This window comes from Dermacentor silvarum, chromosome 9 (assembly GCF_013339745.2).
Source record: "Dermacentor silvarum isolate Dsil-2018 chromosome 9, BIME_Dsil_1.4, whole genome shotgun sequence".
Classification (NCBI taxonomy): domain Eukaryota; kingdom Metazoa; phylum Arthropoda; class Arachnida; order Ixodida; family Ixodidae; genus Dermacentor; species Dermacentor silvarum.
In genome coordinates this window covers 90,446,230-90,471,064 of record NC_051162.1, presented here as the reverse complement: position 1 = coordinate 90,471,064, position 24,835 = coordinate 90,446,230, and the positions used below count along the sequence as shown (strand labels likewise).

General features: G+C 46.9%; 1 protein-coding gene across 2 annotated transcripts in view; it reads left to right on the top strand.

Annotated features, from left to right (window-relative positions):
• Positions 1–24,835, top strand: part of LOC119463332 (G1/S-specific cyclin-D2) — a 335,797-nt gene that overhangs the window by 189,090 nt on the left and 121,872 nt on the right. For both annotated transcript variants that reach the window (XM_037724130.2, XM_049656520.1), the window contains exon 3: positions 18,935–19,014. The gene's annotated coding sequence lies outside the window, so the exon portion shown is untranslated. The remainder of the gene's footprint in view (positions 1–18,934; positions 19,015–24,835) is intronic.

Below are 24,835 nucleotides of genomic sequence, written 5' to 3'. Positions count from 1 at the left end.
GGAAATATATTAGTCGGAAAGCTGTGCGCGCAGCCGATCGCATTCAAATCGTCGGTCACTGTGCGTAAATCTGCCTAATATTCCCGCATGTGGCTTCAGAAGTTCTTGTCGCGTTATTTAATACATTATATTCTTCTGAATTGCAAAGCGATCGCGTTTTTTTACAGCGAAAATGTTAAGGGGTAGTTCCCCCAGGATTGTGTCCGCGTGACGAAAAGCCACGTGACCTAGCGGGAGAGGAGAGGAAAATAAGAGCTCAACCCTGTGAGAATGCTGTGAGAGGGTGCAGATGAAAAGGATATCGAGGTGAGGCGTTAACGTAAGTCGCGCCATCCAATACTTGCGAGAGCATGTACGAAAAAAGCAGGTCATTGAAAGAGTGGGGCGTGAGAGGAGTTCGCATTAGTGTTGGTTATATATACGGAGCTATGGTGAAGGACTCTTGTCTGGGGACGTCGTAGAAAAGCCTGAGGAACGCGCTAGGAACGCCGTCACCCGTGGAAGCCGACGCGTCCCATCCCCCGCAACGCGCTAGGAACGCCGTTGCCTGTGGACGCCGAGCCAGTTCTTTCAGAGCCGGGCATTGTATAGCCATCGTCTAAGTGTTAAAAAATGTCACAGTTTCGCCCTAAGGGCGAAGCAATGAATGCGATAGCAACACAGCAATATCATACGAAGTAAGGTGAGCGGCTTTGGTAGCAATATGAATTGTAGTAAACATGAGCTGATTAAGTAAGCAGGTGTGCTGCGGCGTAAGTAGACCGACATGAAGAGAGACTCGATGACCACGAGAAGGCGCGTGTGAAACGGTGGTGTTGATGAGAAGCGCTTCCCGTGGGCAGCGCGTGCGAAGGGACACACCTGTAGCGCTGCACTGCCGATCCGGGAAGGATTGCATGTGTAGCGTGCGTTGGAAAATGTCGCCCGACTATTACTAACTGAATGAACAAGCGTGGTGTGAGCGCGCACAAACAAACACGAATAGATCACACTGAATGACTGCAGACAACGACTGTCAAAACGCTGGCAGCAAGCATACGCCGCAACGGGCTAAGGTACGTGTGGTCTATCGCTTCAAAGGAAACTGAGCGGCGAATGCACGGCGCATAAAGGTCAGAGCCGTGTGGAGATCAGAGACGGTGCGGACGAGCGACGAGCGCGGTTGTTGGCAGAGTAGAAGGGCGCCCCCCCCCCCCCCCCCCGCTCCCTCCGGCGCTGGCTTCCTGCTTCCTTGCTTGCGCGTGGGAGATGAGTGCGTTCGCTCTCCGTGATAGCGCGCGTCCCCGCACGCTTACGCTCGGGCATGCGGCGCGCGGCGAAGATTTTATCTATAGGGAACCTCACGGCGACGGCGACGGCGACAACGACGGCGACGCCGACGGCAGAAATCCGGTTGAAGTGTCCATATAATTGCCATCGCAATAAAATACTCTATTCTGCAACTCGGAGCCGGCACCACAGTCTTCTCTTTCCCGAGTACGTAGCGAAGGGGTCGGTTTACCATTTTGCAGCCAAATTCAACATAGCAAATCCCCAATATAGTTAAACCCCAACATAGCAAATCCCACCAGAGCGCCAGCATCGCTGGACTTCCCTCTTCACAGGGTGCATGAGCTCTGACTTTTTTTTCTCAACACATGAAGGCAATAAGTATCATGCATGACCATGCGCTACGAATGTAAATCGCCACATTTATAGGGCTATATCTCGTCGAAAATGATCCCACACAAACCTGCACTCTCGTAGACGCTGGCGCGACATTTCCCTCTAGCGATTTTCGAGGGAAACTCTGCGGTGTCTATAATAGTTCTCTTTTCGGCACCGCCTACGCAGAACAAAAAAAGTTAAATTACGCGGCTGACAGTCCCGAAACTGTACCGAGTTACGAGGGACGTTTCGGGCCGAGGGCTCCGGCTTAATTTCGACCTCCCGGGGTTCCTTATAACGTGCGCACGAATCAAGGAGCACGAGCGCGGTTCTCGCGTTTCGCCCACACCGGAACGCTGCCTCTATACGGCCGCGGGAATCGATCCCGCGACTTCGTGCCTCAATCAGCGCAACGCGCTGCAGCAGCGCCATTGAGCCCTGCGTGGCGGGGTCTGCGCGGAACCGGCTACACACACATACAGGGAGATATCCGAATCGCGACTCGGGGGCGACAATTCCGCTCTCCTCCCAGCAGGCAGGCACAGCTTGTTATCTCTTCGTCGCCAGTGCAGTTCTTCGCCTATCCGGGTCCGTCCAGTTAGCGGCAGCCGCCACTTCTCCTTCAGGGAGGATGCCGGGCTTCCGCAAAAAAAAGTGTTACCCAAGGCTTCGACAAGTCTCCGCTACAACCATTCCCTCCTTCGCCCCCTTCCTTGCCACGAACAGCCTGGCTTCTTCCGCGATGAGACGTCGCCGATCGCCACCACCGGAGGGCGCTGTCGCGCTGTTTCGCGGCGGCCATTTCCTTCCGGACCCTGATGCCCTTGACGTGCTCGCGCCGGTGCCGCCTTTCTATATATGAATGGCTTGTGTGTGCGTTCGTGCGGATGTCTAGACGCGCAATGACATACAACGCGGAGACGCACAAACACGTAACTACGCGCGTGGCGGTGATGCACTTCTTCCTTCGACATTGAAGACGTTTGTCGATACTGATGCGTGGAACGAGCATCCTGCCTGGAGTTGGGAAACTCCCGGCACGACCGTATAGCTGGCAGATAATGACGTGCCGGCGATGTTGAATTTCTTCTCGTTTTTTTTTAAATAGGGAAATCGTTCCCTTCAGTTCCAGGCGTCAAATTCTCCTCAAAGCATACCATTGTTCTACTTAAAATAAAATTTAGGCAGTCTATTTAAAGCCTAAAGACGCTTTACTTATTCATACAAATAAAAAAAGAGAAGAGGCTGGAACTTTGGAAGACATTGAGTACTGTTCGTTGCAGGGCAGAGCAGAAATGAAAGCACAAGAAGGCACTAATTGAAAAACGGCGAAGAAATTCACCGACCACGAACGCATGCGAAGTTTTTGCACGAGTAATGAAATACATTAAAAAACAATTATAGACTTCCATAGTTGCATAAAAAAGTGAAAGCACCACAACGAAACCGCGAGTTTCGATCCTGGGGACAGATTCACAAAGCTTTTCTTTCGTAAGTTCGCTTTGCCATTAGCTAGCTGCTCTCTCTAATGATATGTCTGGTATCCGGATTGGCTAAAATTCTTTCTTACGAAAAATGCTAGCGAAAGAAGTTTTTGTGAATTCGGACCCTGGTTCGGCTTAATCAATATGAAGGAAGCAAGCGTTTTAGAGACACAACTGCAATGAGCGCCTGTTGGTAAACGTACGCACATCACTTTTTAAAAGTTCTGCTAGCACTATTTGGCATATTTAAGAAGAAAAAAAACTAACCTCATCTTTTGACAGTGTACTGCGTACACTAACGCTGTCCGCCAAACCCAACTGTTCGAAAATGACCTTCAGGTGAGTTGAAAATAATTTAGTTAACTTTCGAAGCTAGTTTTCATTTTTAGAGCACTGCGAAGATCGCGTATGAGCCTCGGTATACCCTCGTGCTTTCTGCCTAACTAAACGAACTTCAAAGTGCACTTGTGGGCCAAACTTCCAAGTACGTACTGCACTCCCGCTAATAAGTGTCGTTATTTCTAATTTACTGTTTGTTTTAGCACGGGCTTGATGTACAGTCTAGGTCACGCTTAAATGAAACACTTTAGTCTTTCAGACCTGACAGAAGCTCAGGCGCGGGGTAACGTAACGATTGCAATCTGATGCGATAGCTTATCGCGCTTCTTCAGTGGCCCGAGCGGCGCTCCGCCCATGTTACCACCGGTATCTGCTGGTCGTGAACGGTAAAGTATAAGAAAGGAACGGAATGGAACAAAAAGAAGTGTTACATTAGAATACCACCTTAGGTTTGACACGAAGGCCTGGAGAAGTTTATTTTATCAAAATATGTGCAGCGAATGCATCATATCGAACAATTATTCCCCAATGAAATCGAAGAAACGTTGCAATTAAGTCAGCTTGATTATATAACTATATATATAAAGTAGACTGGGCGGAATTGTGCATCTTATAAAACATAAGCCCTCTTTTGCGAAGAAAAATATCGACTTTAGCCATACAGCTGGTCAATTATGTTGCGTAACCAAGTTTCGAGTGGGAAAAATATCGAGGTGCAACTACGCACGTCTTCCGAAAGCTCGTTATTTATCGTGTGTTCGATTCTTGGTATGCTTAATAAGTGACACAGCTGTTACTACTCCCCAAAGGCAACTACACAGCCTATAGACGAGATAGATAGCTTATGTTTATTTTGTCTAACCCTGCACGACCCCCTCGATGCCATAGCCCTGGTTGCACGTGGTGAACGGGCTGCACTTTCATGTTTCGAAACATCTGCGCACTGAAAAAGGTTTTTTTTTTTTTTTGCTTCTTCTTCTTCTTTTGATGTGAATCAGGGGCAGTCAGATTACTGAGAAATCCGTCTCGCTTTTTTTTCGTCGTTAGTGAATCCTTCTCCCAAACTCATGCTCGCGTTCCACAGAAGAACAGAAGCGACTGCACCCCCCACCCGTCCCCCTTACACGATGACACCACAAAAGCCCGTCATGCAGTCCATGCCTGGTGTTTTTCGCGTAACTACATAGTGGACCAAAATATGCTTAACACGATGCCGTTCCCATCTAGTCTTATATGCCACAAGGGGCACACATCAGCTGCGCTTATGCAGCTGTGTACCCCGATTACATATCTGCCGTGGGCAGTAATGGTTAGAAGACGTAATAGAATGCCGCCAGATAACTGCTATGGTAGACGCTCGCCTGCATCGGCGGGTAGTCCCGACCAAAATGAAAGTTGGGTATACTGTAAGTTTCGCGTTGCTATTACGCCACAGTACCCCTTTTTTGTATTCATTATTTCTAGGAGAGGCAACAGGGGGAAAATGCAGGGGAGAATGCATCGGCAGTTTCGGTGGTGCCTATTAGAGAGAGGCCTGGGATCCACCGCCGAAAGTACGTAGCGCGCGTTCCGAGCGCGCGCCCCTGTTTTCCGGGGAAGCCATTATGCCAGCCGATGACCGCGCGTGCCCGCCCGCCGTGTCATGGGGCGTAGCTCGCTGTTCAACCGCCGATTCCGAAGCGATGCTCGCGCAAGAAGGGGCTCGCGTCAGTCGAGTGTGACGTTCGCGCGATCACGCCACTTTTGCGTTGCCGGGCCGTTTTAGAGCGATAGCTCTACTACTACAGGTACAAACCCAGAAAACGCCTGGTTCCGTAAGTCTGACCTTCAAGTTCAGCCAAGGTCAGACTGGGACTTAGCCTGCCACTACCGCCGGCTGCTGCGTACGCCGCGTGGGCGCACATATCTTGAAAGCGATCTGCAATGTGGACAAAGTGAGCCGAGTGCTAGTAGCTTCGTATGCGCTGTGGTTTCGACGCTTAGTTCGCGTTGAAGCGAGACGCAGCATGAAGGTCAATTCACTTGCTGCTGCTGCCACGCCGAGCAGCGTCTATGTGTTGTCGTGTGGTGCAGTTGTAGATGCGGTAGTTGCTGACGGCACCGAGCAGCATGTGAGTCCTTTCCCAAAGCAAACAAAACCGTGCTGTCGCTCAACAAACTTGGTATAACCGCGTTCAACCACGGCAAACTTTTTTTTTAGCTATTTGCCGCGAGCCGTACTCTGGTTACGACGGGAGCACTAGGGAATGGTGGTGAGCTTAACAGGCACGCAGACTTACGCTGTGGAGACCGGGCTTCGTCGAAGAGTTCATAAGCAGCCTCATCCTGACTACGCCCTTTCTCTCTTGGAGGCGAAATAATGACTTCACCGATCGACCCGCCGCGGTGGCTCAGTTAGCTAAGGTGTTACGCTGCTGAGCACGAGGTCGCGGGATCGAATCCTGGCCGCGGTGGCCGCATTTCGATAGAGGCGAAATGCAAAAACCCCGGTGTGCTTGCGTTGTATAGTGCACGTTAAGGAACCCTAGGTGGTCAAAATTAATCCAGAGCCCTCCACCACGACGTGCCTCATAATCAGAACTGGTCTTGGCACGTAAGTTTTGTTTGTGCTCTCTTAAGCTATCACTTATACAACGGCCCGTCTGGCCAATATATTTTCCGCCACATATCAGTGGTAGCTTCGTACTAGAAGAAGGGTGTATGTCAGTTTTTCACTTTCCTCCAACTGTGCAACATTATTTAACTGTAAAATTGTTTCCGGGAAATATGTACACAATTTCCGAAGAAAGTAGCTCAGCTTTCCAACTTTCTTTTTTTTTATCGCGCCGAATTGCCCCCTATATAGCATATTATTCCCCTAAAAAATTGCTACTAGTATCATTTAGGATGGCTCAAATATTGTAGAAGTGCAGCTTTGTATCTCTTGATAGATGACTTGTATTATGCCGGCCTATTCAACGACTTGCGACGAATCAGAAGATGGTCAACAACCAGGATTCATATGGATAATAAACACCAGCAGCGTCATTAGGCACAGGCTATATATGCATACTATCATTCACATGTGGATTCCTCCAGATAATGAGAAACCAAGGAGAAGTCCGTATTGCAGAGAAAACGCAAGCGCGTTATCACGGAAAGATTTGGCCTTCATGCAGACTATGAGGCTGGGGGATTCAAAAGGCGCAGCGCCCATGCACGTACAGTCGACAACAAAAGTTTACGGTACACGGGCTCCCCGACGAACGGGAATTGTCTGCTCTCTTGAAGGAACAGCGCGCTTAATTAAACGGATCACTTTCTAGGTGACAAGAACCATAGGCCTTCTTTAGATTTTTGTTGTACAAAGCTTTTTGTTGATAATAGTGCTCCTTTATTTGTACTGTCGCGTTGCACGTTATATATGTCATATCGTCCTTTTTATTTGAAATGTTACTTTTGAAAGTTTCTTCGTAAAGTTGTTGTGTAACAGCAGCTGTTACACTGCAGTGTCGTTGTGTGTATGCATCAACTTTTCATCCGCTCGTTCTTCTACACAAAATTGCGTGAATAACTTCGCAAAAATGTACGTGTAATCATGCTACCATCTGGTCATAATACAACGAGCACCCACCGACAATATACATGAGCGCCAACATGCATACTATAAAGAAAAGAACTTTGATAGCGTGTCTGCTCCGGCTAAGTGGGAATTCAGTTTTCGTTGTTTTTGTTATCGCAAATTCCGTATCCCCAAATCTCTTGAGGGCGACTGTTCTGTTACCTGACCAATAAGTCGACAGGGCAAACAGAGACTGTCTCTCTCTTGCGCTTCAAGTTTAGTAGTACCGGAATATACCAACTGTAGCCTTCTCTCAAGTCTTGCTTAAGTTGGGTTACATACACACACCGTTCATTCATCCACTTCCTGTCGTCAGCGAGAGCGGCAATAACGACAGCGCATCACCCGCACTCGCTGACGAGAGCACAGAAACAACTCGCCGAGTCTCCGACAAAAAAAAAAAAAAAAGAAAAACACCCGCAAGAAATACATATCCGTGCCACTGACACACACACACGCACAAACCGACAGATTCACACGCCCGCGACCCATGGGAAATTGATCCGGATCGCAGAGGGAGGAGGCAACACGTTTTTCGTATACTCCCAGAGGAAACAGACTTGCCACGCCGAGGATCGAAAAACGACAGCAAACAAGAACTGCTGCGAGGAGGCCGCGCACTGCTTATAACGGCAGCCGACGACCTTGGCCGATCCGATGCTTCGCCAAGTTCGACGACCAAAAAAACAAACTGGACGCCTTTCTCAATTCGCTGCAGGGTCAAGGCCTGTCCGACGTGTGCCTCGTTTTGCCTGACGACGTTTTTCCCAGCCTAGAGAGAGAGCTTGCCGCGAGTATGCATTACGTCCGGGCGCTTACCTGACGCGTTCGAGCGCCAGGTTGCGAATAAATTGCAGTATACAAAAGCGGCTAATTAGGTTCGGGACATCGCGTTGAAGACTGTGTCGCTTCCGTCCAGGTGCCCATCGTTTCCCGCAAGCTCCTTTCAAACCAAGCAGGAATGCAAAAATATCGCTTTCTCCGCCTCTCATAGCGCACCGCTCGAGCGCTATATATATATATATATATATATATATATATATATATATATAGGTAAGTGTGGGGCGCACCGCACTCCATTCGGCCAGTATGCAATGCTTCATGCAAACCACGATCTCGTGGTGACTGTAGTGCAGCTCCATAATGTGGAGTGCCATTCACGTAATGCAACGCAACGTAACACAGGCGAGAGTGCGCCACGAAATAATAATGTCCAGCAGGCTCAATTGTGATTCATCGAGCTCCAAACTCACTTATTGCAACAGCAGCTGACTCTCGCAGCAGACAGCGCCGTCTTGTTGTTGTTGTTGTTGTTGTTGTAGTAGTACATTGGCAACATTGGCTACTGGTTGTAGTAATAGTAGTAGTAGTAGTAGTAGTAGTAGTAGTAGAGTAGTAGTAGTAGTGGTGGTGGTAGTGGTAGGGGTAGTGGTAGTGGTAGTGGTAGTGGTAGTAGTAGTAGTAGTAGTAGTAGTAGTAGTTTTGTCCTTATCGTCCTCATCGTTGATACCTCTGGCACAAGGGGCACTTACCATTGCTGTAAGTGCCACTTGTACCTTGAATTTATTTATTCAAAATACCTTACAGGCCCAATGAAGGGCATTGAGTAAGGGGGGCAACAGTAATTACAAGTCAAAAAATAAAAAAAACAAAGATACAGACGAAAAAAAGGCAACAATACAAATATTACAAAAAGCAAAGTACAACATCTTTATACAATATTAATACGCAACGAATTCAAGTTATCACGGAATGTTTCGCGATTAGAGATGGATGCAATGTGATCCGGAAGACTATTCCAATGTGCAATAGCTCGAGGTAATGGTGATGAGTTAAATGCCTTCGTTAGACCATGAATGCGTGCAAAACTAAATGCATTGTGAATGCGTCGAGATGTGCGCATAGATGCATGAAGCGGCAAACAGTGAAATTTATTACTATAAATGTACCTGTGAAAAAGACATAAAATTGCGCCAAGAATTGGGGCGGCTTGCGCGAAGTCGCCTTTTCAAGAACGACATCCTAGGTCTTTGTATGCGGCACAACTCGCCTCCTCATGCTGATCGAAGCCTCCGAAATGGATGCACAGGTGCCATCGATCTCGGAGTCTTACGTGACGCACGAAATCTGGCACAAAATGGCCGAGCGTTGATGTTGCGTGAAATCTCAGGCGGTTAGCACGTCCCGCTTTTTAACGGCACGTTTCCGCTGGGGCGATCATGTGGACCGTCAGTAGCGGCGGTGCATGAAATCTTGTTTTTTACTCGCTGTCCTGATGAAGAGAGGGCCTGGCAAAGACGTAATGGCAAGGCCGGCCAAAGCAAATGTCGTTTCCAGTTCCGTACAAGTTTTTCACCACCATCTTCATCCTCATATTCAGCGCCTTCTCTATCCTTTCCTTCTGCACCCATTCCACTTCCCCCAACACCGAGTAGCAGGTCAGAACATTGATTGAGGCCGACCTCTCAGCTTTTCTCTCATAATAAATTCATCTCTCTCTGTAGAATATTTGACGTCGAAATTCACAGTTCTCAAAACTCGTGCGTGCATGAGACTGATATACATCCGAATGTGCATCAATAAAAATTACATCAGGCCTACTAGAATACTGTACATGGACATCCATTCCTTTATCTCAAAGCTGAGGGCTTCCTGTCGCCACACAGATTCGCACCTTCGACAATATCATGCTGTTTTAGCAGATGATCTACACAACGCAGGTCAACTACCGCGTAAACTTCAGTGTGATATTTCAAGTTTTTTTTTTCATGAATGCATTAATGAAGGAAGCTTACCATGTGTAAGCGTGAAATGACGCAATCAAAAGTAACAAACAAACAAGCAAACAAACAAGATGATGATGATGATTATTATTATTTATTGGCATCCCCTTTGAAACGGGGCGGCGACAAATAGCCACCTAGCCTGCTTGATTTAATCAGGTATACTATACATGTTCTTTATCTAGCATTTTTATATACCTCTCATTATCATTTTTCTTTTTCAAAAATTTACCTTGTGCCGCTGCCTATGATTTTAAGAGATCAGGTCGTATCCATCTTTTCCCTGCTTTTTTTTTCCACCAGTACTCCAATCGTCTCTTGCTGATCTCTACGGCTGATCTGTTTATGTTTCCTTCCACTTTGAAACCAAGCGCTTCTGGGAGTTGCACGTTACCTACGGTTCTCGCTGGGTGGATCCCGTCGCATTCCATCAGGATGTGCTGAGTGGTTTCTGGATCTTTACTGCAGCATGCACATGTCTCATCTAGTTCCGAATATTTGTTCCGATATGTTTTCGTACTTAGGCAACCGGCTCGAGCCTCAAATAGCAAGGCACTGCCCTTTGTGCTATCGTACAGATTTTCCCTTCTAATTTCTTTCTTCTCATTCTTGTAAATCTCCATTGTCCTTTTTGTTTCCATTCTTTGCATCCAATTCACGGTCTCTATTTCTCTCACTTTCTTTCTGATGACTCCTGGTTGTCTATTTGCAGTTTCGATTATCCTGTACTTGGTTGCCAACTTCCTTGACCTCTTCCTCCATTCTGTGTCCACGCTTTTCATGTAGCGATACTTGTGCACTTTAGCCGCCCATTTATTTTCATCCATGTTCCTGAGCGTTTCTTCAAAACTAATTTTGCTCTGTGCTTCTCTGACTTCAGAAGAGGCCCAACCCATGTCACCCTGCACTGCCTCATTTGTGGTATTACCGTGGGCTCCCAAAGCCAACCGGCCTACTGATCTTTGGTTGACTTGCAAACCCGCCAATATATCCGATTTTAAGCATATAATGGCATTTGCGAATGTTAGCGCTGGCACCATTACTCCTTTCCAGATTCCACGCACCACCTCACACTTATTGTGGCCCCACAGTGTTTCATTATTGCTGCATTCCGCTTCCCCTTTATTTTCAGATTATCTTGGTGGTTGTTTGAGCAATTCTTTCCTTCGTTTATGTGTACACCGAGGTACTTATATTGCTTCACTATGGGTATTACTTTCTGTTGAATTGACACCACGAAGTTACTCGTGTGTTCATTAAAGATCATAATTCCTGATTTCTCTGTGCTAAACTTAAGGCCTAGATTTGTCGCTGCATTCCCACAGATATTCGCAAGTATCTGTAATTTTTTTTTTATTGTCCGCTAGTAGCACAATGTCGTCTGCGTACATCAGTTCAGGGACCTTCTGTTGCACCATTTGTCCATTACGCATGTAGGATAAATCAAAACCTAATTCGCTGTTTTCCAGTCGTCTTTCTATACCCTTGACGTAAAGCGTGAACAACAATGGTGACAGAGGGCATCCTTGCTTCAATCCTTGGTGAATTCCCACCATTTCATTTCCTTTTCTACCTTCCCATACCACTTGTACTTGGTTGTCTCTATATATCTCCCTCAGTAGCTCCACGAAATCGTCATCTATGCCTTCGTATTGAAGAATATCCCACAACAATTCCCTGTCTACGTTGTCATAAGCTCCTTTAATATCTACAAATGCTATCCATAAAGGTCTTTTCTGAGCTACTGAAATCTCTATGCACTGAGTTAGTGCAAACATATTGTCTTCTAAGCGTCTGCCTGGCCTGAACCCATTCTGTAGTTCCCCCAATACATCAAGCACAAGCACAAGCACAAGCACAAGCACAGATATAGGTGGCGACGCCACTCAGAACCCGCCGCGGTGGCTCAATCAGCTAAGGCGTTGCGCTGCTGAGCACGAGGTCGCGGGGTCGAATCCCGGCCGCGGCGGCCGCATTTCGATGTAGGCTAAATGCAAAAACGCCCGTGTGCTTGCGTTGTAGTGCACGTTAAAGAACCCCAGGTGGTCAAAAATTAATCCGGAGCCCTCCGCTACGGCGTGCCTCATAATCAATACTGGTTTTGGCACGTAAAACCCCAGAAAGAAGAAGAAGACGCCAATCTGAAGCTTCTGCACTATTGTGACGTCACAGATTGTGACAATACTTTCGTGTAGTTACATTTGAATGGTCGTAAAAAACCTATGCAGTAAAAATTTCCCCGAGTACTCCACTACAAAAAACAAGAGAGACATAATAAATATATTTATTCAACGTTTAGGCCGGCGCCTCACTGCTCGAGTTGTCATGATATATCCTGGTTTCCTGAAAGATTACACTGTGGGCAGCTGACAGGGATTGAGTCAGCTTCATAAAGATGTAGGTCTATTACAGAGTCGCTCATAGCTCGACTATCGATGTTGGGGCGCTAAGCCCCGTGGGTGGTCGCCGCAAATCATATACCTGGCTCATCTTTGTCTCTCATTTCTCACACCCCCCGACCACAATAACACCATTGTTTGGAAAGCCCAACTTCACGCGGGCACTGACGTGCGTTCGGATTGTTGACGCGGCCAGGCTGACAACGATAAGCGAAACTATAGGGAGTCTTAGAAGCAAAGGACACCGAGTCCCCGGACGCTATCGGTCCTGCCTGCAAAGCAACCCAAACAGAGTTTGGGCCCTGCGCGGCGGGCAGCGCCAGCTGACACTATTTCCTGGGCAGCTTCAGCCGCTTAATCAGTTGAGCTTCCGAAATAGGAGGGGTTGTTCACGCAGGGAAATATTTGAGTCGAAGCAAACACGAATATTCAGACAGGAAGAATACATGATATATAGAAGAATACGACGTGATATACGTGATATAGAAGAATATTCAGGGCCCGAATTCACAAAAAAAAAAGTTGTCCCGTTAAAACTGTTCCTAAAGACAGCTGCGAGGCAATTGTGATGCCGGGGAACATATGCATAATAATAATATATAATATATACTAATATAATGTATATTTTTATTAGCACAAACAGCACCAAACGAACGAGAGGCTTGGTGAAGTCGACCGCCGAATAATACGGAATGCACCTATACATTTTTTATTTATTTTATTTATTCAATACTGTAGGCCTATCCAGGCCTATACAGGATAGGGAATACGAGGTACAGAAGACTCCATGTTAATCTAGAACAAAAGATGAAAAAGGCATAATACATTGTAAGCATGGACGACAACAACAAAACAATAAATGGACTATACTTTTGAATATTTCAGTGGGCATACCAGTATTTGTAAACATGCGTAGGATAAATAAGGATGCCGTAGAAAAAGGTTATGCACTGTGTGAAAGCGGTAACATAGAGACAACACAAAGAAGAAAAAGGAAAAATCGTTTGAACAGAACGGTGTAAATACATGCGCGATGCATTGTTTTCGCCTTGCGCACCGAACACTAGCGGCTTAATGCGGTAACTTGAAATAATTTCTACAATTAAGTGACAAAAATGTGTCAACTGATTCAGCATTGACAACCTGATTCGGCAGGTCATTCCATATTTCGATAGCTAAAGGGAAGAATTAATATTTAAACGTGTGACAGCGTGGGAGGAAGGGGCGTATATACATTTCTCGTGGTTATTTGTACTGGAGTGACGGTTCGGAGTTTTCAAGTATTCGTCCTTATTTATATTTGCTAAATTGTGAGAAAGAAGCAAAAGAAACTTTAGGGAGGCTAGCTTACGCCGGCTAACCAGAGTTGCGATACGAGCTGACATACGAAGCGCAGTAGCGCTCTATATTCTGGCATACTTTGAATAGACAAATCGAAGTGCCCTCTTTTGGATTTTTTATGACATGTGTTTCTAACATATATACAGTCAGACAATGAATATGTATATATATATATATATATATATATATATGTCATAAGAAGCCAACAAACAATGACACCAAGGACAACATACGGAAAATTACTTGTACTTACTAATTGAATAAAAGAAATGATAAATTAATGGAAATTAAAATGGATGGAAAAACTGGCCGCAGGTGGGGAAAAATCACTGCGGCCAGTTATTTTTCCATCCATTTTCATTTACTTTAATTTGTTATATCTTTAATTCAATTAGTAAGTACAAGTAATCTCCCCTATGTTGTCCTTGGTGTCATTGTTTGTTGGCTTCTTATGATATGATTAATAAAAATCGGGCCCCTCGGTACCATTTCTTCTCCTTCATATATATATTGCTTCTAAAGGTAGAATAAGTAAATGAATAAATAAATAAGGTAATGAACAAGCAAACAAAGGAATAAATAAATAATACAGGGTCACTAATGGGTGCGGAACCGAAAAGAAGTAGTTCGTTTTCTTAAATAAATCGCTGGGGCTCGCCAGACCGTTAACCCGAGACTTTAGAGACAGGCAAATGAGGCCTCTTTATCCACTCTCTTCAGCTTCGAACAGGTGTCAAACGCGGCACGCGAACAGCCCGACCCCCCTTCCCCACCCACCTTCCCCCAACACGGCGGCCACGACGTCTTCCGCACGCTTGGCTAGTCTTGGCTTCGGCACGAGCGAGCTTCTGCTTCCACATTAGCAGCAAGCCGATCTGTCGCGGTCTGCCAGCAAGCACACGCGTCCAGCACGCGACTTCCCTCCTCACACGCTTGTTACCGAGCCGTACAGCAGGTGGGTTCCGGTCCGGAGGCGTTGCCGCAAGGTGACGTTGTTAGCAGACCCGCGAGTGCCGAACAGGTGCGAAGTTTCCGGCGCACTCAGCTGAGACGCGCGAGCTCCGTTCTGTTTCTCCGGCGGCGTCCGGACCCGTAAATCTACCGCTTTGTGTGTTTGTTCTGTCCTGTCTGTTGTGGCCGGCTGATGCGAACGGGTTGCCACATGGCACGCACGATATGCGACGGTATGGTAGCCCTGTCTCGGGCAGTAACTGCGGGATTGGCTCGTGGAAACTGGTGGCTCATAAACTGCAGCTAATGTAAGTTGCCGGTTCGATTAGCCCTTACCGCCAAGAACTGATACTGGGGAAACATCGCGGGGAAACATCACTCTGTCGCAGAGCCGGGCGCGGATGAATTCCAAGGTGACAGGCAGCTGTAAGGTCTCATGCAGGGGGTCTTAGTAGTCTCTTAGCAAGCATACTGGAGGACGTTGCGTATACAAGCCTCACTTTCTTCAGTTCTAGATCTGGACACATTCCATGGTGACAAGGAAAATAATGAAACTTTTCTGCAGTTTGGTTAAATTTGTTTGTCTAAGGCTATCTGGTTTTGCGTAAATGAGGAGTGAGGTGGCACGCGGTTGTCACGTGGTTTGTAGGCTCAGTGACGTGTCGTAAAAAAATAGCGCGATTCTGATTTCTTCATATACGCGTTAATTACAAACGACGTGACCACTTAAGACATTCAAGGGCAGGCATTGAGCAGCGAACAGAGTAAACGTAAAAGGAAAAACTCAAATGTTTAAGTACACCGCATAAACGAAATAAAAATAACGGTGAGAACGCGAACAAGTACATACACACATGACCTTACACCACCACAGAAAGTGTTAGATATTAAACTGGCCTCTAACGAACCATTAAGAAATACTTGGCACAACACCGTCCGCGTAAAATATCTTCATTTCCATCTTGGGAAAAAAAAAGAACATTCTACTGTATCATTCACATTGAAGAAGTTTTTTCAGCATACATTCACTCAGTTAACCGGATGTCGAAGCCAGTGCTCGCTGCTTTCAAAAGCTCACTGCCCAGTTCCGAAATACCCTGTCTGTTTTGTCGGTCCTATAGTAATCGATCGATCGATCTATCAACCATGAAATGGGCGTTAAATCTGACGTGACAGTTCTTCACGGGGCAACGCGATCGCGCGCGATCTAGAAACGTGGTTCACAGGCGTCGCAGCGTATACAAGTTGTTTGCACCTCCTGTGGAAGACAACATGACTCGGAGGTGGCGGAAAGGGCAGCTGAGGGAGGGGGAGTGCTGGGAAGTTGGCGTATAAAGCGGGAGGCCATTTTTTTTTTTTTTTTATTCAGCAAGTGTATACACATCGGGGAGGACAGTGGCGCAGCGGTCCCTCCCAGCTGGTCGCTGTGATCAGCAGAGCGTGACTCGGAAGTCGCCGCGTGGCGCTGATGGCCCATTGTGCGCCGGTCAAACGGCACCTAAGCGACCGTTCCAAAACGATTTCTTCAACGCACAGACACACTGCTTAACGGGAAGCAGGGGGTGAGGGGGGGGGGGGGGGGAGTGAAAAAGCCCTGTGAGGGCTACCTGCAGGCGGTCGCAGGGATGCCTGTCCGGCAGGGCGGTGGAAGTGCTTATATAATGACCCGGGGCGATGTAGTATGCATTCTTGGAGAAGGACGTCGGGTAGTCTTCAGATAGTCCGGCTCGCGACTTCTTTTTTCTTCCCCGTGAACGAGGTCTCCGAAGGTGATGCGAGGTTAAGCGGTTGGCGCGAGATCTTTTCGATGACGCCGAGTGTTATTCCTTACTGTGCTTATTGTTCACCTTTCTGGATGGTTTGACGGCAATCTTCCTTACGATTGAACTTCCTTCCGATTATTTTTCGACTTGGTGGCGGAATCGCTTATGCTGAAGTCACCTACGTGATGTATAGGGCTTTTTTTCCTGAAGTTCGGCGAGGTTTTTTTATAGTGAGGTTTGTGCCTTTTTTTCTTTCGCAGGGACTAAGTTCGTGAGGGTGCTGTAAGCTCAGGCTAGTTAGGCGAGTTGTTGATTTTTTTGGCAGTTTGACAGGAGGCAGCTTTTATATATATATATAGTAAGGCGGTGTGCATTGTTATAAGAGTACGGCATAGATAACGTGCCATCACGTTCGCATGTGTCCGAGAAACGCGGACTTCAAGGCTACTGACGGGATTAAGTGCTTTTTGCGATGTATTTCTGGCGTTACCACTTAAACAACCTTTCCTTTCTACACTGGTAGCTAGTTTCTTTGGATAATGTGACGAAAACAGTCCATACGCGTTCATGAGCTTACCCTACCGTCGTATCCAGTGACGTAATCAAGGTTTTATGTTACCGATTACAGGCGTCAGTGAGCAGCTGTTCATTGTGTGACAGTATCTTATGCAGAAAAAGTCAGGCCACCTTTTTTGTATCGCTGACGTCATTGAGATCCATTGCCCGTGCAGTTCTATAGTTCAGTGTGGAAACGTGCATATCAATGCGTGGCGAAGTAACTTCTAAAGCATACACTGCTACCGTGGCCGACGCAGGATACGGTGAATTCTGTGTGCATGCACTTATTCCCTTAAATTAGTGCTTCTGGTTACATTTCTTTCCTAAATTCATATCGTATCATTTACGAAGATCACATGGTCACTGTAGTCTTAAGGGCACTGTCATCCTGAGGCAAGTTCCAGCTGGAGCTCGCTTGGTCCCCTGTTACCATCAGCATTGGCAACAACTCATAGACAATTCACCGGGAAAACCAAGTGAGTTTGATACAAATTGCAGATGGACAAATATACCTGCTTGCCCATAATTAGCGTCACCTGCATAATATTGTGCATGTTTATTCGTAAACGTCTACATTTTGCTTTTCAATGGCAGCCACAAATGTATGATTGAGCTTGTTTTCGACCGTGGCTCAACTCCACATGTCGAGGAGCGTCCTCATACAAGATCAAAACTTGCTAATAATACAGTCCCCAGGTTAAAGATTTGGAATGCACAGTTCCTGTTAATTACAGTCAGCCTACAAAAGACTTTCGTGCGATTTCGCAAGCATTCCTGGAAACAATGTCAGGCCCGGTGATTTTCAAAAACCTGCGTTCATTGCGAATCGGACTTTCCGCGAGAAGTAGGGAATTGTGTAGACCTGTAGAGAAAAAGACAAGAATGAAAAAAAAAGAAAAAAAAAGATGTCAGTCGTCTTGCCTACAGCGATGTCCTTATCCTCCTCTAGTTCGAAAACGCTTCGTTATGCTTTATATCGAACTGGTTACTCAATCAAGCCGCAGTCCTTTAACGCTGACACTGCTCAGGATATGGTCATATATATATATATATATATATATATATATATATATATATATATATATATATATATACAATATTCGACCGGAAGCAACAATGCACAGAATACGAAAATTTCCTGTATATATGACAAATATTTTCTAGGTAGCCCGCTCAATATCTACAGACCATGTCACACTGGTCGCGATAATCTCCGTAGCTCCTGCGTCAGTGTTCGCGATTTTTGTGATTGGAAGGTCGCACCTGATTTGCGGCCCGCTACGTGCTGACGCGCGTTCCGAGGGACCGTAATAAAGTTTTACCATACCATAGCTGATTTGCACTTGCCCAAGAACATTTATATCTTGTGAACTCCAAGGAACATTTGTTCCTTACGTGAACTTTACCTTTAGTCGTTGATTACATTGCTATCATCGTTTTAAGCATTGTTACTGGACTCGTTTGTCAAGAGAAAACTGCGAATTTGCCGTCATCTGCGCCTCTCGGATGCAACCCCCGGTGATTAATAGGAACCGATCTCAAAGGACATGTTTTGCCGTACTGCTGACTGCGGAAGTTACATGGCCGCCATGTTTCAAGCATCCCTTATTGTAAGTGACGCAGACATAGGCAAATTTGTTTTTGTTTTTCGTTTTTTTTTTTTTTTTGGGGGGGGGGGGGGGGCAAATCACGCAGCAGCGCCAAGTGCTTGAACTCATTGAACCATCCGTACCATGAAATGCGATCTTGCTGCCGAAATTTGAGCGAGAACAAACCGGCAGTCAGCACATTTTTTTTTCAACGTTTTCAAGGGAGAAAGGAAAACAACAGTAAAACATTGTTACGATGCAGCATCTTTGTCACTGCTGAAATGTATTCCGTACGGGTATGAAAATTATATCCTAAAAGTTTAAGTATGCATGGTGGCCTGTAATTGTGGAGCTGCACCATTTCTTTAAGACCCGTTGTTTGCCCGACAGGCGGGCCTGACATGTTGTAAATCAAGTCGATATTACGGGTACACATGCAATCGTGTATATTTATTTTGTCCTCGTGGTTTCTTGCGCAGCGACATTCGGTGGAACGTGCGGACACTAACGCCTGCGGACGAAGGGCCAAGCCGATCATCAACCAAAACAGAGGATTGGGGTAAGTGGTATAAGTTTCCAATGACAAAAAGCATATTATTCTGAGAAGATTGTGTCTTAGCGTTGAGGAACTTGCCTGAAGGGGGGGGGGGGTATGGTTGTATCTAATGCAACGTGCGACACACGTACAGACACTGCTTCCACTAAAATGTCTTGTGCACGTGACCGTCGCAGCCTGTCGCAACCTGTAAAAATACTTTTGCACTTCAAACTTGATCACGTTCACCTGCTACGGTACGAAATGGGTCATCGACCTGTGACAGTGTGCTGGTTGTGCACCGCTTTGACGGTGGATGCTTATTAAACCAGCAGACAGTAGCAAGCCTTAGCCCTGTAAACTGACAAGGCAAGAACTGCCTCACTAATATCCCTTTCATTGTTTCGACCTCGCTTTATCGTGCAAGTACCTACCGGTTCGATAACATTTGAAGATTAAATAAGGAAAATTGAGGCTAACAATTTCGTTGTCTTGCAAGAACGTACAATGAAGCAAACATTCGAAAAAAAAAATGCAGCTTAGTGTGTAAAGATATTCAAAGCTTAAGATGTACCAGAAAGAAAATCCGCTAGGTGGCACGTGTAACCACGCAATTTCAGAGAGAACCTTCACACCATCGTCATCACCGTCACTGCTGCCTCTGGGCAGTGTATGACCGCGTATCCGCTGTTCAAAAAACACCCATTCCGTTTCCTTAAAGTTCTGTTTCATTTACGTTCTCACAGACACCGTCTCGTGTCTGCATCGTTCTTTAGCCCCTACTTACTGTTTGTCAGCAGAGTGAACTTCGCTTAAACGCCGTCTGACACGGTGCAGTGACCATTCGCAAACTACGCCACCTCCCCGTCGAATGACGCCTGCATAAAAACACCGCGTCTCGGCCAAAGGCGTCGCGGCAATCCTTTGCTCACTAGGTTGTCCGGGGAGGGTCGTTGCCGGCGCCTTCAGCGGTACGGCGGCGTGTCAGGAGGCGGAGTAGGTCTGGTTCAGCAGCAGTTGTCCTTGGAATGCTCCGCGCGTGCCCCCATCGAGTTCGCGCCGCCGACACCACGCGGCGCTGCCGCCGCTGCCGCCCGCTGCCTACCAAAAGCCTCTTCTCCGGCGCCTGCTTCCTCCTTGATCGCGCTCGCGCAGACACATGCACGCACGCACGCAGACAGATACACAGACAGCGCAGGAAAGAGGCGCACACAGAAAAAGCCGCTTGCGATGCACTTCCCACGTCGCTCTGCAGCCGCCTTGCATTTCCTAACCTTCAGCATGGCTTGCCTCTTCTTCGTCTTCGGAGGTCTTCCTCGCCCTGCTGCCCGACAGTCTGCGAGGCCCGTCGAATCCCCGTCTCTGTTCTTGTTGACTTTTGATCTCCCGAGAGGAGAGGACGGTGCTCCGAGCCGACCACACCTCGGGGCCAGATTCTTTCTCCTTCCAAAAGAAGAAAAAAAAAAAGGCCTGCAGACGTCGCTTCCGTAGCCGTCGTCAGGATGGCCGACTTACGCACTTTCGTGGGTCAGGATGGCAATTTGGGCGAGTCGGTCGGGGTTGGTGACTCGAAAGCAGCGTGCAAGCACGGCAGGGCGGGAAGCAAAAGTTGCGTCCCTCGCAAGAATCGTTGTAGGAATTATGTTGCGTTTCTGTTGAGTTTTCGTTGGCTTCAGTATACTTTCTGTTGAGATGCAATTGAATTGCATGTATAATTTTCGTCAGGCAGGATTTTAGGCTATTTATTTATTTATTTATTTATTTATTTATTTAACAATAACTAAGCGAGCACGTTTGGGACATAGAATGGGGACAGGTGTACGTACACGGGAAGTATACACGCTAAATATGCATAAAAACACCATATGTAAATAACATAAATAATACAAACGCAGTGTAAAAGCAGATGTATAATATAGACTAATAAACATGCATTTGGCAATATTATACAATGAAAGTTTGATGAAAACGCGGTTAGTAAGGAATGGTAATATTTTAACGCACGCTGAACCACCTATATATAGGGTTCTTTAACACGCAGCCAATGCACGATACACGAGCGTTTCTTTTTTTTTCCCCGCCATCGGAAGACGATCGAACCCACTACCTCGAGCTCTGTAGCGCAATGCCACAGCCACTGGGCTACCGCTGCATGCGGATCCTTTAGCAACATGAATATTCCTTCCGTCGGTGCTTCGAGCTGCCTTTCAGTGATGATAATTCATGGCTCTGCGCATGGTCTCACACAGTCCGCAAGGGTAACGCCAGCACATTGAAGTACAGCTTCAAATGAATTTACCTTGTGTTAGCTAACGATTAGTTGAGGAACACGTTACGATTTGGCGCTTTGGGCATAGGCCCTTATCGGACGCTTTGTGCCCCAATTGTGCACGCCGGTACAGTGCATCGGAAGCAAAAGCACTGATGAATACAATGATTTAAAACGTGTCGAAGTGGCCATTGTCAATTGCAACTGCAACGGCCATTTTCCAGAATAAGCTGGCTTTCTTCCGCCTTCAGATTACTTATTTTCGCTCGCTTGTAGTCGCATTTTTTTACGGCACACATTGAACCTAAGCAGAACGACGTTCGCCGGCCCATCTTTGTTCCTATTTTACTTCTTTGTTTACATCCGAGAAAAGTCGCATCTCTACGAAGCAACAGGGGCTGACAGGCGCAAGTTCGAAACATCCAGTGAATCCATGCGCTCGAGAGTCACGGCCATGGCGAGAACCACGTGACGGCAGCACGCCCCCTTTTGGAGTGACCAACCCGTACACAAAGGAACCAGAATTCACGTACGTCCGACCGGCTAATGCCCGGACAACTCCGAGAAGATCCTTTTTCCACAGAGACCTACATTCGTAGACCGGGTACAAAATTAACGATCACGTCATGATCACTGAAAGGGAGAGGCTCCCGCGCCCCTTCTACTGGGGCAAACCTTCGGGACCGAACGCAATATATAAAAGGCGGAACAGCACAAGGAAGAGTGGTTGGTGGCGGAGCGGCTACTCCCGTCTACACGATTTTCTTATCTCTCGCCTTCGAATAACCCGTCTGAGCCCCCCCTCACCCTCCAAGATCCACACAAAGAAGGCCGATGCCTCTGTATCAAGCAGAACTCAAGTACACGCATCCATACAAAAAAGGAACGCGTAGTACCAGTACAACAAAGCTACCCAGACGATGCAAATGCACAGAGAAGACAAAGCACCCAGAACGAAATGCACGCCGCCTACCCGACGGGATGATAGTACGCGCTCCAAGAAGGGTATACCGTGGCAGTAATACGCGATGATCAAACCACGCTCAAGCACGCGCTGGCGGCGGCCTCCTTTTTTTTTTAATATCAAGCCTATAGCGCGCTACTTAACAATTACCGCCTAAGTGACTGGGCACGTCACACGCACGCTGTACTTGCATGCGCTTCACCCTTTCTTTCTTTCTTTCTTTCTTTCTTTCTTTCTTTCTTTCTTTCTTTCTTTGTTTGTTTCTTTCTTTCTTTCTCTTTTTTTTTTTTTTTTTACTGTTCGTCTCACGTCCACCCCTCACCACCACTCCCATGGGCCAGCCTCGCAGCCTACGGACAGGGCTTGCCCACCGCCAAACCTTCCATCCTGAATATACGAACGACCTTCACCTCTTCTGCCTCGGTATACGCACGTATACGCACGCGCACGCGCACACGCTAGCACACTCGCACCCTCTATCGGCGTGAAGGGGTCTCTGTAGCTCCCGGGACCGGCCAGCCACACTTACAAACCATCCGCCTTTCTCTCTCTGTATGCAGAAACGTCCTGCAACCTTGTTAAGCGAGAGGAACCAGAAAACAGTGTCAGCGGTGCGCGCCCTAGCGATGTGCTCGCAAGTTAGTTTTTCTTTCTTCTTCTTCTTCTTCTCTTGTCCCGTATAATGTGGGAGAGATGCACGCTCCTTGTTTAGGCCGACCAGGATGCGCCATCGTGATTGCAGTGTTGGCCGCCGCGCGACTGGCCTGAAGGGGGCGCAGCTATATGTATAGGAGCGAGAGACGACACGTGAGTCCGAGTGCGTTCGTGCGCGCTTGCTCGCACCCGTTTTGTTATCCGTGCACCTCCCTTCGTCGGGAGCACCGTGCCCCCGCAGCGATACCGCATTTTCCGGTGCTGTAATCAACTCCCACTCCCGCGGAACCTAATCCCAGGATCCTACTCATTTGCTCCAATTTATCTTGCGAGGTATCTCGCGGCGGGGTGCTTACGACTTCTCGCGAAGACTGTCTGCCGACTAGTAGAAGAGACTATATTAACCCATTGTCTAAATGTCTTTGTCTGCCGGCGCAAATTCGTTCCCCCCGCCCACACACGCACACGCACGCACACATGCACGCACGCACGCACATGTATACATACGCACACACGCACACAAGCACACGCACATACACACAAGACCCGGCTGCGATGGTCACGCAATGAGAACCTAGATAAAAAAGTAGGATTCAGAAGGAGAGGTGAACTTGCTTAAAAGGACACTGAAGGAAATTTGAGACCGTGTTAGATCGATAATCAATTCGTCTAGAAGTCTATTACCGCTGCTTTTTGTGCCAATATATATGACTTTGTTGCCTAGAAAAGTGCAACCGAAGTTCCCGCTGCTGCTCCTCAATTTGAATCACCCGCGCCAGAACGGACGAGTTGAAGTAATCCCCACGTGACCTGCCCCTCTGGCGCTCTCTATGAAACAGCCAGATCTAGCTGACATCACATGAAAGGCATCATAGTCCCGAATAGGTGGCGCCACACCGATTTTACATTTTCGCCATTTTCTCGTTTACAAAAGCTGTGTTATCGATACAAAGGACCATTTCGGTATTGCAGAAGCCTAATCTTTTAATCTTACTCGACGTAGTATTTTTGTTTAAGGTCCCTCTAAAACAGTGCGTGTGTCGCTGTGGCCACTTTCAGACCTTCGGTTATGATTGTTATGAGTTCTCTTAGTCTGTGGTCACCGAGGATTAATCCAGTTAAAGTTATGACTGGGTGATTGATTGATGTACTGAATAATTAATTAACTAATTAATTCAGATAAACACAACAAACTGAAAAAGAGATATAGAAGTAGTGGAGTAGAGAAAGCCCGTGTGTGGCCACGGGCACCATATACTGTTTCTTAGCCTAGCGCGCACCTAAACTATCCCGCTCCCAAAGACGAGTAAATAGAGCATGCAGTATATAAAGAAAGCGCGACGCGTTGGTACAATTTCACGGTCAGAAAATGCAAGAGAACAGTCGACCACTAAGGCTTACTGTAGCACGGGATCTGAGAAGAAGCTGAATATATCCGTAGCCTCACAACACAGACCATTCTCATCTCCTAGTACATGCAAAAAAAAAAAAAAAAAAACATTGTGATGTAAGGTTTTAGTGGCTGCTCTTACAGGCTGCTCAGAAATTCAACATTTTCTGTGATCCCATGTTCCGTAAACCTTTTTCGGCGACTGTACATTACACGAACACAAGAAAACAAGGAGGGCATCACAAATGCCGTGGTGTAATATCGTTGTTACTGTGTTCGTATTTCCTACGCGTGCCTTTCCCTACCATGAATCCTGTAGAATCATTCGTATAGAATGAGCTACCAAATGTTTCAGTACACAAGCCAACCTCAGTCTTCCGGAAGCCGCGCTGCGTCGTCAAAGTTGCATTTTCCATCAACAAAACAGGGACCTAAGTTGTAAAGCTTTGGGGCACGAACAATGGCATTTGTTCGAATGGAGCGCTCCCTACAGAGTCATTGGGCAGTCGTGATTGACCAGCGCACTGACACATGCACCAGAACACATATCGCCATTGCGTGCGTAACT